The following is a 12,246-nucleotide window of genomic DNA, read 5'->3' as shown; positions in this document are numbered from 1 at the left end:
TCTACTCTCCTAATAAAAGGCACAGACCTTGATTCAGGAACATCCTGGAATCGACCTGGATGTTGAACCTCCTGAACAGTAGGAACGGGAACAGGAGAGGGAAGCGGAGTAACAACTCTGGAACCTCGTGGGGTGACAGCCGGTTCTCCTGAGCCATTCACCTGATGAACAGCCTGAAGAGCTGCCACAGTCGTCCGGAACAGTTCGTGTAGACTAGTTTCGGATCGTTCTTGTGCCTCTCTATCAAGCCTGCGCTGTTCCAACTGTTGTTCATGTTCTTTTCTTCGCTGTTCTTGTTGATCAAGAAGCAGCTGAAGAAGTTGCTGTTGTTGGCGCTCAGCAGCCTCTTGCTGTTGAGACATGATCTTCGGCAGATCAATTTGAGAGATTGTCGAAGGAATTGGAAGAGGGTCCACTGAAGGTGATGGAATTGTTTCAGGGACCCGCGGATTCTCCATAACGAAAGGTTCTTCTCCGCTTCTTTCTCTTCGTCGTGAGCGCGTCAAACGACTGCTGCTCATAATTAAAGTTCGTGCACTGAATTGACTCAATTAATAAGAACTCAAGATCCCGCTTCTGACACCAATTGTAACGATTTAGGCGTTACGTTAATAAAATATGGATCCGCGAGTTTACTTATTATCAAATCAAAGGCGTGAACAAAAATATCGTGATAAATGCTTTTAATGCAATATACGTGTTTCTTGTTTAAAGTCTGAAACAAGACTGTTTTTACAATAATATCGGTTGGCGCAGCAACCTTATTCTTTTTAAAGACATAAGAGGTTTATAAACGTCTTTTATCTATGCTGACTACTAGATCATTAAAGAGGGGCAAAGGGGTGATTTCACCCTTTGTAACAATATATATTGTCAATTGTACCTATGCCTTTTCTGAAACCCGTTTGGTTTTGCGGTATCAAGCCCTTTTCCTCTACCTCTCTTTCTAACCTATCCGCTAATGCCATCGCATACACCTTATATAGAGTTGGCATCAAAGTCACCCCCGTATACTCTTCTACCCTTTTCCCCTCCCCCTTCTTAACTATCGGCGCTATCAATCCCTCCCTCCAATCCTCTGGCCAGTCCTCCCCCACCCAAACTCTGTTACATGTTTTCCATATCCACTGCTCCATTTCTTCCCCCCCATACCTCCATACCTCGCTAACTATTCCATCCCCCCCTGGTGCCTTTCCATCCCTCAGCTTTCCTATCACCTTTTAATCTCTTCCTTCTGCAGCTCCCCTTCCCCGTCCCCCTTCCTATTTACCGTCTCCCCGCCTTCTGTTACCTTGCTTTCTACCCCGCCTAATAATCCCATGAAATACTCCCTCCACTCCTGATCTCCTATTTCCTCATTCACCCTCTTCCACTTCTTTCTTTCCCTATTAACTATCTCCCATACCTTGCTTTCTGTCCTTGCATCCGCTGCTTCTTTCATGAATCCCTCATTTTCTTTCTTTTTCCTCTCCTCGCATAGCCTATTATACTCCCTTCTTTCCTTTCTATACGCTTCCCCTTCCCCCTCCCCCTTTCTCCATTTCCTTAGACTCTGCCTAACTTCCGCTTTTTTTCGCTTACATTCCTCATCCCACCATCCCTTTTTCGCTTCCCTCCCCCTCCCTCCTACATCTAAGGCTCGTCTAAACTCCCTTATTCTTTTCTCTATCTCTTTACCTACATCCACTTCTCCTATCCCCTCCCATTTGACTTCTGTTCTAAACCTCATCCTACCCTCCTCCGTCCAGTCTCCTCTACTAGTTCCCCCTACTCTTTTTCCCTTCCTTGTCCTAGCCACTGCCCCCCTCAACCACACTATTACCGGGTGATGATCCGAGTCAACCCTATCCCCAATCTCTATCCTTTTGACCCTATCCCTTACCTCGATGTCTCCTATAGCGTAGTCTATCACCGTCACCCCCGCCCCTCCTACATACGTAAATTCCCCCTCCTCATCCCCCTCTATGTTCCCGTTCATTTTTGCCCATCCTGTCTCATCTAAAAATTGCACCAGCTGCCTACCTTCCAAGTTTATTTTCCTGTCCTTTGATTTCCTACTCCTACTCTCCTCCTCTCCTTCTCCCCAGCATCCTCCTCCCTCCTGCCCTGTCCTGGCATTAAAATCACCCCCCACTAGCACTTTTACCCCTCCCTCTATCTCTTCTGCCCGCTCCTTCAATTCCCCTATCTTCTCTTTTAGATCCCCATTTATGTATATTCCTACTACTACCCATTTTTCCCCCCCTACACTTATTTTCCTTGTTATCATGCCCTCTTTTACCTCTTCCCTTCCTTCCTCCCCACTTACCATCTCCCTTCTTACCCCTGACAGCATTCCGCCTATTGCTCTTCCCTTCCTATTTTTTCGAACCGCATACTGCACTTCCCATTTATACCCTACTGGCAACTTATTTCTAATCCTTTCCCACCCCTTCTTTTCTATCCATGTCTCCATTAGAAATATTACATCCCACTCCCCTAGCCCCCTCCAGAAATCTTCATCCTTTCTCGCGAGCCCCGCCACATTCCAAAAAGCTACTTTCCACCCCTCCCTTTCTGTCTCGCCTACTCTCCTCTCTCTCCTCCTTATTCCCCTCCCCACCTGCCTCTGTCCCCCCCCACTACCCATTCCCCCGACTGCCTTTCCCTATGTACCCTTCCCTGTGCCTCTATACTTCCCTCTTGTCTTTCCTCGCTTGCTGACCTTTCCCTATCGCTTTCCCCTACTTTTCCCCTCCCCTCCCTTTGCCCCCCTTCCCTCGCTCTCCCTGTACCGTCCCTAAGCACCGCTCCTATCTCATCCCACTTTCACATTTTCCCTTCTATCCAGATCTTTGCATACCCTATTCTTACTCTGTTTCCCCTTCTCTCCTCAATAGCTGCTATCTCCCTCAACTTCCATTTCAGTCTCCTCTCTGCCCAGGTGAGGTCCTCGTCTATTCTCTCCTCCCTCCCTTTGAGTAGGCTTTTTCCCCCCATTACCTGCCTCTTTTGCTCCCTATTTCTTAGTCTTGCTATCCATATCCCCTTTTCTCCCCCCTTTTTCGCGCCTACCTCCCACATATCCTTTACCTTGACCTCTACCCCTATCAACTGCAAAATCTTTTTCAACCCTTCCTTTTCTCTTCTCTTCTCTAGTCTCGCTCCTCTCACTACTATATTTCCCCTTCTTTCTTCCCTTTCTTTCCTCTCTATGGCCCACTCCATCTCCTTTAACCTATCTACTGTTACCTGCGCCACTTCCGCATTCCCCTGTACCTGCCTTCCCCCCCCTCCTTCTGCACTCTTCTTTTCTAATTCTATCAGCCTCTCCTTTACCCTTTCCATCTCCCCCCCTCTCCTCTCTTCTACCTCTTCTAGTCTTTTACCTAGATCCCTTATCATTTTCTTCATCTCCCCTCTCTCTACTTCCCACTGCTCTTCCCTTCTAGTCATTTCGCCTTCAATCTTTTCCATTTCTTCCCTGATCCCCCTTCCCTGCCCTTTGACCTCCTCTAGACCTATCTTTAGCTCTTCCCTAATCAACCTTAGCATATCTTGTATACCCCCTCCCTCTGCCTTCCCTTCCTCCCCTGTCTTACCCTCCGGCGACCGGTGCACTTTCCTGCTTTTCCCAAATACTCTTTCTCTTTCCTGCATCTCGTCTACATCCTCCTCCCCCTTTTCCCCTTCCTCCGCCCGCTTTCTCTTCCATAAGTCTAGCACCGTCACCGTCGATCCCAGGCTATGCCTCCTATCCCTCCCTAACGCTGCTACTGCCCCCGGCCTACCTTTCTTTTTCTCCTCCTCTTCCCTGTTCGCCCCTTCTTTTTGGCCACCCGCGTTACTCATATTCTTTCTCTCCGTCACCGCTCCCTACTTTATCTATCCGCAGCCTACCTGTCTCTACTCCATCCCCCTTCTTACTTCCTAGATGTCACCGCCTCTTCTTATCTTATCCGAATCGTTGCCGTCCGCCTGCTCTTTCTGCCTAACGTCAAAACTCTCCCCTTCTTTCTTTTTCAACTGCCCTTCCCTCCTATTCCTGCCTCCTATTCCCTTCACCCGACCTCCCATCTATGTCTTCCCCGCTCCTTCTCTGTCCTATTTCCTTTTCTCCTCACCTTTGCTATCCTGCTAAATTCTCGCCTTTTCACTCACACTCTTTCGCACACCTACCACTCACATTCAAAACGGAAACGGAAGTCCAACTGATCTCTAGTAATTTCTTTTATTTCATATGAAATGAATTCAATGATTTTTCAGAATACATATAAATTTTTTTTTTACAATTTCCGGCGATTTTGAATATTAAAAATAGCATTACTTTGCAAAAAGTCGTGAAATAAACCCCAAAAACACCAAAAATGGTGTAAAAAAACTGGAGACAAGTACATTTAAGTAGGTAGCTTTATGAAACTCCGAAAATACACAAAAAAATTATGTACAAAAATTTGAAACAAGTCCGCTCTCATATAATAATGTATATTGAAACGTTTCGAGTTTGCACGTTTTCTCCAATGAGACGTACAGTTTATTCGCGGGCTTTGTTTCGCCAAAACTTCACACGCTATGTGTGATATTTAGCGCATACTCGAATGATGTATTTGTTTTTAGAGTTTCCTGTCTCTGGAATAGAGCTGCAGGATTCGGTCTCTGGACACGGAAGGGAGGTGGAGAAGGATGCTCATTGTTAATTGTCTGATTAACTCCGGGAACAGCCCGAATAGTTTGACCACTCCAACTTGGTTTTTCGAGATAGCCTCAGAATTTGTTTTCTCACCCTCATGTGCACAGGCACGACTGGAATAGACCCATCATCATAGGCCGTGTAAACGGTTGAGGGTCAAACTTGATCTGTGAGTGTGAAGCACGCACAGATGGATCGCTCTGAGAGGTTGACTCGTGATGCGAAATTATTTATTTCGGGAAAGGAAATATAGCAATTATACGTCAATGTTTTGTTCCCGTGAGGCGGGATAAGAGACAGGATGAAAGGTTGTGAACTTATTCTTCTGGTAATCTCTAAGAGATTTTTGATAATTTAGGAAGGGATAGTTCTTCCTTATTTGCTCTGATATTAATGAAGTTTGCCTGCGGCAAGACTGACTATTAATTGCGTGATAGCGTGTTGGTCACAAGGACGGTATTTGATTATTCTGGATCGTTGACTAGTCGGTTTTGGTGATGGATAATGATTCGTTTAGTGGGAACTAAGACGGAATATTATTCGTGTGCTAGTGAGGTAGTCGGAAGGACTCGGATGGTAGTTAGGTTTACCCATGGGTAGACTCAATATCATTTATGTTATAGCCTGGTCGTCAGATGGACGGTATTTGATAATGAGGAATCGTCGCTGACGGTTGATTTTAATATTGTAATTATTCGTTCAGATAGTACTGAAACAGAATATTACGTGTGTGATAGCATAGTAGTCAGAAGGACTTTGATAGTGAATCAGTTTGCGTATGGAAAGACTGGATATCACTAGCGTGGTAGTTAAAGGCAAGGGGATTCTACGCAAATGCACCTTCGCCTGTATTAAGGCTTTCAGTCGCTATGACCGTGACTCTCTACGGGTTCAGGTGTCCTACCTACGGGTCGGGGGATTGTGAGACGATCACCGTATCTGAGCTATGAGGTCAGACGCAATGCTGTTCTTCACTCAGACACGGCTCCCTGGTACCTAAGGAATTTATTTTATTGAAAACAAATAGGATTTAATAATACGCTGAATGCCCTTCTTTGATGGGAAGTGGTGTCGAGGATTCCTTGCACGGGTACCCCACGTCTCCTGATCGTGGGTCCTTGGTGTCCAGCTCCTCGTGTACGTGGGATGCTCCGTGAATGTAACCACGGATGGGTCCTCGCGTCCAATCGTTCGTAGATCTACCTGGGCGTGTGGCTCAATAGATGATAGATTCTGATTGATTCGCGTTTGCGCTCGTCTTATATACTCTTATTTTCTAGTTACGCCGTTTTCGCGGATAGAGATTGGTCGCGTTCCCTGAAGAAGGGGTACGGTAAAATCGTGTGATTTGATTGGGTTCCCGGTGTGTGGCGGGGTTATCGAGTGGACAGTTAGATTTTGCTTGGGTTTACCAAGCAAAATATTAGGGGGCACGCGCTGAACCCCAGGTGTCGGTACGCCAGCCAGGCGTCCCGTTATAATATATAGTCTTCTACATATCCTTTGCAAAAAGTTGTGAAATGAATTGATACGTCTGAAGCATGTGTCGCCAAGCACATGTGGTTATCTGATTGAACGTCATTCATTTTTTTAATCATATAGTAATTATTGAGCTGAGATGCTTCAATTCAAAAACGCAAACATCTTATTCGATGTAAAAAATGTTAAAAATGTAATCAAAAAAATAAAAGTATCAAGAGAGTTCAGCTTTTTCAGTAGTATAACAAGGAGAGTTCTGCGTAGAAACACCTTCTTCATCGACCGAGCCGACCAATCCGCCTATACGTGCATCCCAGACGCAAACCCTTGAAGGTTACCCCCACTCTCGTAAGATAAAACGTGCTTTGCCGACCGCTCGTCGGTAAGAAAATCTCCCAAATGACCATCATCGTCGGTAAAAAATCCTCCGAATGACGATGATTGTTGGTAAAAAATCTTCCAAATGACCATGATCGTCGGTAAAAAATACCTGAAAGTGCCGTGGTATTACCCCTTGTAGGATAAATTGTGCTCTTTGTCGGTGAAGAAAATAATGCCATCGAGCGGGATCGATAACTGCATTACCGAGCGCACTCCGTGAGTCCTCAGGCGTTCGAGCGGACCCCGTGGATCCTCGAACGTTCGACCGAGAATCCTGGCGTGTGTCAGGTTTTCAGAGCTTCGAGAAGGTTCGAGAAGATTCTCACCGCCTTGAACGAATCTAGACTGACAAACAATTCGTCCGACGTGTTTCGACTCGACGGTGAGCGGCATGCGGTCAAAGGATTTCGGTGTGACATTGAATTTTAGACAAACAATTCTCGGAATCGTCCGACGAAAACAATACTCGGAATCGTCCAACGTGTTTCGACTCGACGGCGAGCGGCCTGCCGACAACGGATTGCGGTGCGACGTCGAATTCTGGAAGGTTCTGACGTACAATCGAAGACACATCATTTCGGTAGCTTTTAGAAGTTTTTCAAGGATTCTGTGTGCCTGGTGGGCGGAATATGGCTATAAAAGGCTGAATTTCAGGTCAGAAAGACAGTTTTGCATCTTCTGCTCTAATGAGGAGAACTCCAAATAAAGCAGAACTAAAACAGCGAATCAATCTGTTCTTAAAAAATACTCACGACTTGAAAACCGTTATTAACCAGAAGTCAGAACGCAACAAAGTGACAAAAAAGTTAGCCAATCTAAATTTATCAAGAAACACGTAACTGCTAAACATTTAAAAAAATGGATTTCACAAAACTGAACAAAGTTGCAAGCATGAACGAATTTCTACCGACGAAGAAATTGACGAAGCTGGAAATTTTCGAAATCTACAAAGTCACCAACATTCGACGAGACCAAACGAGGTTTGAACAGCGTGTCGTCACAGATCTGAACGACGAATTCAGCGTTTTCTCACCGGCACGGATTGTGCGACTGCTGAACGAGGACGAGACCCAATACCAGAAATTGGCGCAGACAATGGAGGAGGAGCGGTTGCTCTTGCAGTATCTGGCGGCCAGTATGGTCAAATTGAATTCAGAGATGCGTTGACTCTCGCTTAATTTGTACACTGTACCTGGATAACGTGTGCAGCGTCTCCTTCTTACCAGCATGGAGCATGCGACTACTGAACGTGATCAAGAACCAATTGCAAAAACTTAACAGAAAAAAAAAATGTTTTGAAGAAGTTTCCAAGTATTCTACGTTTCATAACGTTTAAGAAAATTGTATAGACATTTTCACAAAGCTTTGATTTTATTTTTTTTGCTGTACATTAACTAGATATACTACTACTACTACCACTACGTTGCATGCTGTTGTTTACAGCTCTCTGAAACATACAATAATTTTGGATATTCAAGATATGATGTATCACTCACGCACACTAAAGTATTTATCAAATTTGTTCCAAAAGTTGTGAAATGATATTTTGGAAACGTAAGACATGTATGTATCACAAAAGTTTCAAGGTTTTTATTGTTAAAAGAAAAAAAAGGAAAATAAATTTGTTCTAAAAGTTGTGAAATTAAATAAAAAATTTTCTTACATTTTTTGAAACAGAAAATCCCCCTCTTCATCACGTACCAGGCGGGCCGCGACACCCGCCTGGTAAATGATAACGCCAATTCGAGGGTTGTTATCGTCATTACGGTCACCGTTCGCCATATGCACGCTCATTGCCAACCTTACTGATTGTTTCAGAAAATCGTATGGTATTTCGAATATCCACTCTATAGGCACCCGCACATGTTGTAAAATGTTTACGAACCCCATTTTTTTCTTGAGAATAATTTGAAAAAAAACGCACACACGTTAAATTATTTCTATTCACTCAAGTAAAATCGAAAATTGTTGTACACTCAAGGTAAAAAAACTGTATAAGTGCACTGATTTCAATCACCCACCTCGATGGTTTGCAAGCTCAACTGCTAATGAATTCATCAGACGGACGGAGCACCCCACTCTTCGTACAGCTTCTTCATTTGTTTTAGGTTCACGATTAAACTAATACCAAATCATAAAGTGGTTGACACTTGTCGGTTACGTTTGCAGGATATATTCTTCTCATTCTGTTCTACTGCACTAGTGCGTGGGCCTCGAAATCGTGACACTGACACCGTGGGGCAAAGTAAAACACCCCCATAACGCTCCTGGAGAACGATATCTACTAAGCCTATCACAGTTCCATGTATAACTCTAGCGATTAGTTCACTCTCACAGCTCTCTCTCGTACATGAGGCGTGCGAAACTTCTTCACCAAGTTCCAAGAACTGTCTTACTATCTTCCACGCGCTGCAGGTTCGTTCGAGTAATATCTTAAAATTTTTTTCGCTGAAGAATATTGCATACGGTTGTTCACGAATTTTCGGCAATGTGTGAGTCACGTCGGTGTTTACCCATAAAAGAGACTGTGTCAGCGTAGAGCGGTCATTCTAGACCAAGCTTTGTAACTCTATCTTTGTCAAGTGCGTGATCGAAAGAAGAAGAAACATGGATTCCGAAAAGTGTTTGAAATTAATACAAATTATGGAAACGGCGTACAAGATTTCATCTGAAAAATCGTCACCGGCAGAGATTTCCAAATGGATTCGATTCGGAACCCAAAATACCAGGCTTTTGAATAAAATCTTAAGCAACAACGCCTCAACGATCGGGGAGAAGACAAGAATTTTGACTACAATTGGAATTCTGAAATCTTTGACAGTCAAATTTCAACAAATTCAAAAAGTGGGTGACGGATTACGAAGCCGACGAAGAAGCGATCGAGTACGGTGGGAAGATTTGGAGACAGCTTTCGAGAGCCGAATTCGAATGGGAGCCATTATCAATCTGCGGCATAAAGATTTGAACAGGTTTTTGGGAGATGCGAAACACCTCGTCGTTGCAAGACTGAAGAAAATGCTACGAAAAGTGGGAAGTTTAAAAGCAAACTGTGTCTTGTGTTGTAAATTCAATATAACGAAAAACGCTGAACTTGTTGAAGAAATGAAATATTTTAACACCAGAAACCAGATCATCGTCCAGCCAGCTGACATACACGGGTGGTTCGAAGAGAACGTAAAGCAAAAAGTGTTGGCCAAGGTGGAAGATTTTCAAGAGAGAGACTCTGGTTGGTCGCTGACCGAAATAATCAGTTTGACTGTAAATATCAACAAGTACGTGCAACTGCGAGGCGGTGTGTTCACATACACACCACTACCCAAAGACAGTCAAGATAAGACGGCTGTCGTCAACATCCGCAACAGAGACGCGTATTGCTTCCTCTGGTCGGTCACCGCAGCCCTCTTTCCAGCCAACAACAATCCCAGCGAATCACTTCATATCCACATTTCAGCTCAGTGCTACAATACGACGGTTTGCATTTTCCAATGTCTTTAGACCAGATTCCAAAATTTGAGAAACTTAAGAAACCTTCAATTAACGTTTATGGTATAGACAGTACGAAAAAACAAAAGCGTAGTGAAATTGTACTCATTTATTTAAGTCGAAACAAGTCTGATAAACCTACAATCCATCTTTTAGTAATAGAGTCTAAAAACGACGATGACGATGATGGTATGGAAAATATTGAAAAGAATGTAACACATCATTTTGCATGGATTCGGAATTTATCGCGGTTGACAAGTTCCCAAATTTCTAAACGTAATGGTCGTACTTGGTTGTGCGATAGGTGTCTATCACACTTTCAATCTGAAAGGTGTTTATTCAAACACAATGTAGATTGCATGAATTTGAACAAAACCAAAGTTATCTTACCAGCAGAAGAGGACAAGATTCTCAAATTTAAAAATTTTCAACACAAAGAAATCGTTCTGTTCTGCGTTGACGCAGATCTAGAATGTTTACAGCAGCCCACACATGAAAGTTTTGGGGAAAATAGAACAATTTATCAGAAGCATTTTCCGTATAGTATAGCTTACTATCTGCATTGTGCGTTTGACGATTCGCTTTCAAAATTCAAAATTAATCGCGGAGAAACGTGCATCCAATGGTTTGTGAATGAGTTACAGGAATTGGCGCATTCGTTAGAGGGATATTACAAGACTGTTGTACCGATGGAACCACTAAATTTCAATCAGATCAACGAATTTGATTTATCGGCGGTCTGTCATATTTGTGAAAAACCGTTTACGCCCACAGACGTGAAACATCGGGATCACTGTCATTTCACGGGAAAGTACCGTGGTGCTGCTCACCGCAGCTGTAATCTAAATTACCAAAATTCGCACACTATCCCAGTGATATTCCACAATCTGTCGGGTTACGATTCGCATTTTTTGATCAAAGCCCTGGCAACGTCATTCGAAGGTACTGTTAAACTATCACCCGTTAATAAAGAAAAGTACATTTCCTTTACTGAATTCGTTAAGGGAACGGATGTAACGTTCCGTTTCATAGATTCGTACCGTTTCATGCCTAGCAGCCTCGATAAATTATCATCGTATCTGGACGATTGTCAAAAAACAATAACACGTAAATTCTGCAGTAGCTTGAACAAATTTCGGTTATTGACCCGGATCTGTCTAAAACATATATCTATGATTTTCGTTATAATTATATTAAGCAGAAATTTGGCAACCGAGCGAAATTAATGTATACGGATACCGACAGTTTGATTTACAAGTTTACCGTCCCCGACATATACGAACATATTGTTACAAAGGGTGAAATCACCCGTTTTGCCCCCTCTTTAATGATCTAGTAGTCATCATAGATAAAAGACGTTTATAAACCTCTTATGTCTTTCAAAAGAATAAGGTTGCTGCGTCAACCAACATTATTGTAAAAACAGTCTTGTTTCAGACTTTAAACAAGAAACACATATTACGCAATTAAAGCTTTTTCACAACATTTTACTCACGCTCTTGATTTTGACTTGATAGTTAAACTCGCGGATCCATATTTATTTCCGTAACGTCAACGAACGTGACAATATGAAGGAGGACTTGCATAAATTCGACACGACTGATTATCCGCTTGACGTTTACGGAATGCCTCTATCAAACAAAAAAGTTCTCGGCTTGATGAAAGACGGGAATAACGGGAAAATAATGCTGGAATTTTTAGGATTGAGAGCTAAATTGTACGCATTCCGGGTCTTGGGTGATGAGAAAGACAATAAACGTGCCAAAGGTGTTAGAGGATCAGCGTTGAGAAAAATAACTTTCAACGATTATTTGGAATGTGCTTTGAAACGTGAAAATTTGTCTAGAAATCAGCATTTGATATTGAGTCGAAAGCATGAGGTATACACTGTAGAACAGCAGAAAGTGGCACTGAGCTGGAATGACGACAAGAGGATCGTGTTTTAAAACACAACCGACACGCTTTCGTGGGGCTACAAGCCTGCACCTTAGCTTTGTAATTACCGTATCGTATTCTATGTAGGATCTAATTTATAACTATACCATGATGTATGAAATATTATTATGTAGGACTTGATTTTTATAACTGTACCATGATGTATAAAATATTATTATGTAGGATAGTGAATAAGAACGCTCCGAAATATAAAAAATTGTACAACGATGCATATGTCTGTCGATTGTCTAGAAAATAAAGATGCATACTTATGATGTGTCGGGTATGAAATAAAGAGA

This window comes from Neodiprion virginianus, chromosome 4, assembly GCF_021901495.1.
Source record: "Neodiprion virginianus isolate iyNeoVirg1 chromosome 4, iyNeoVirg1.1, whole genome shotgun sequence".
Taxonomy (NCBI): Eukaryota; Metazoa; Arthropoda; class Insecta; order Hymenoptera; family Diprionidae; genus Neodiprion; species Neodiprion virginianus.
The sequence above is the reverse complement of the archived record's forward strand: the minus strand, read 5'-3'. Positions refer to the sequence as shown.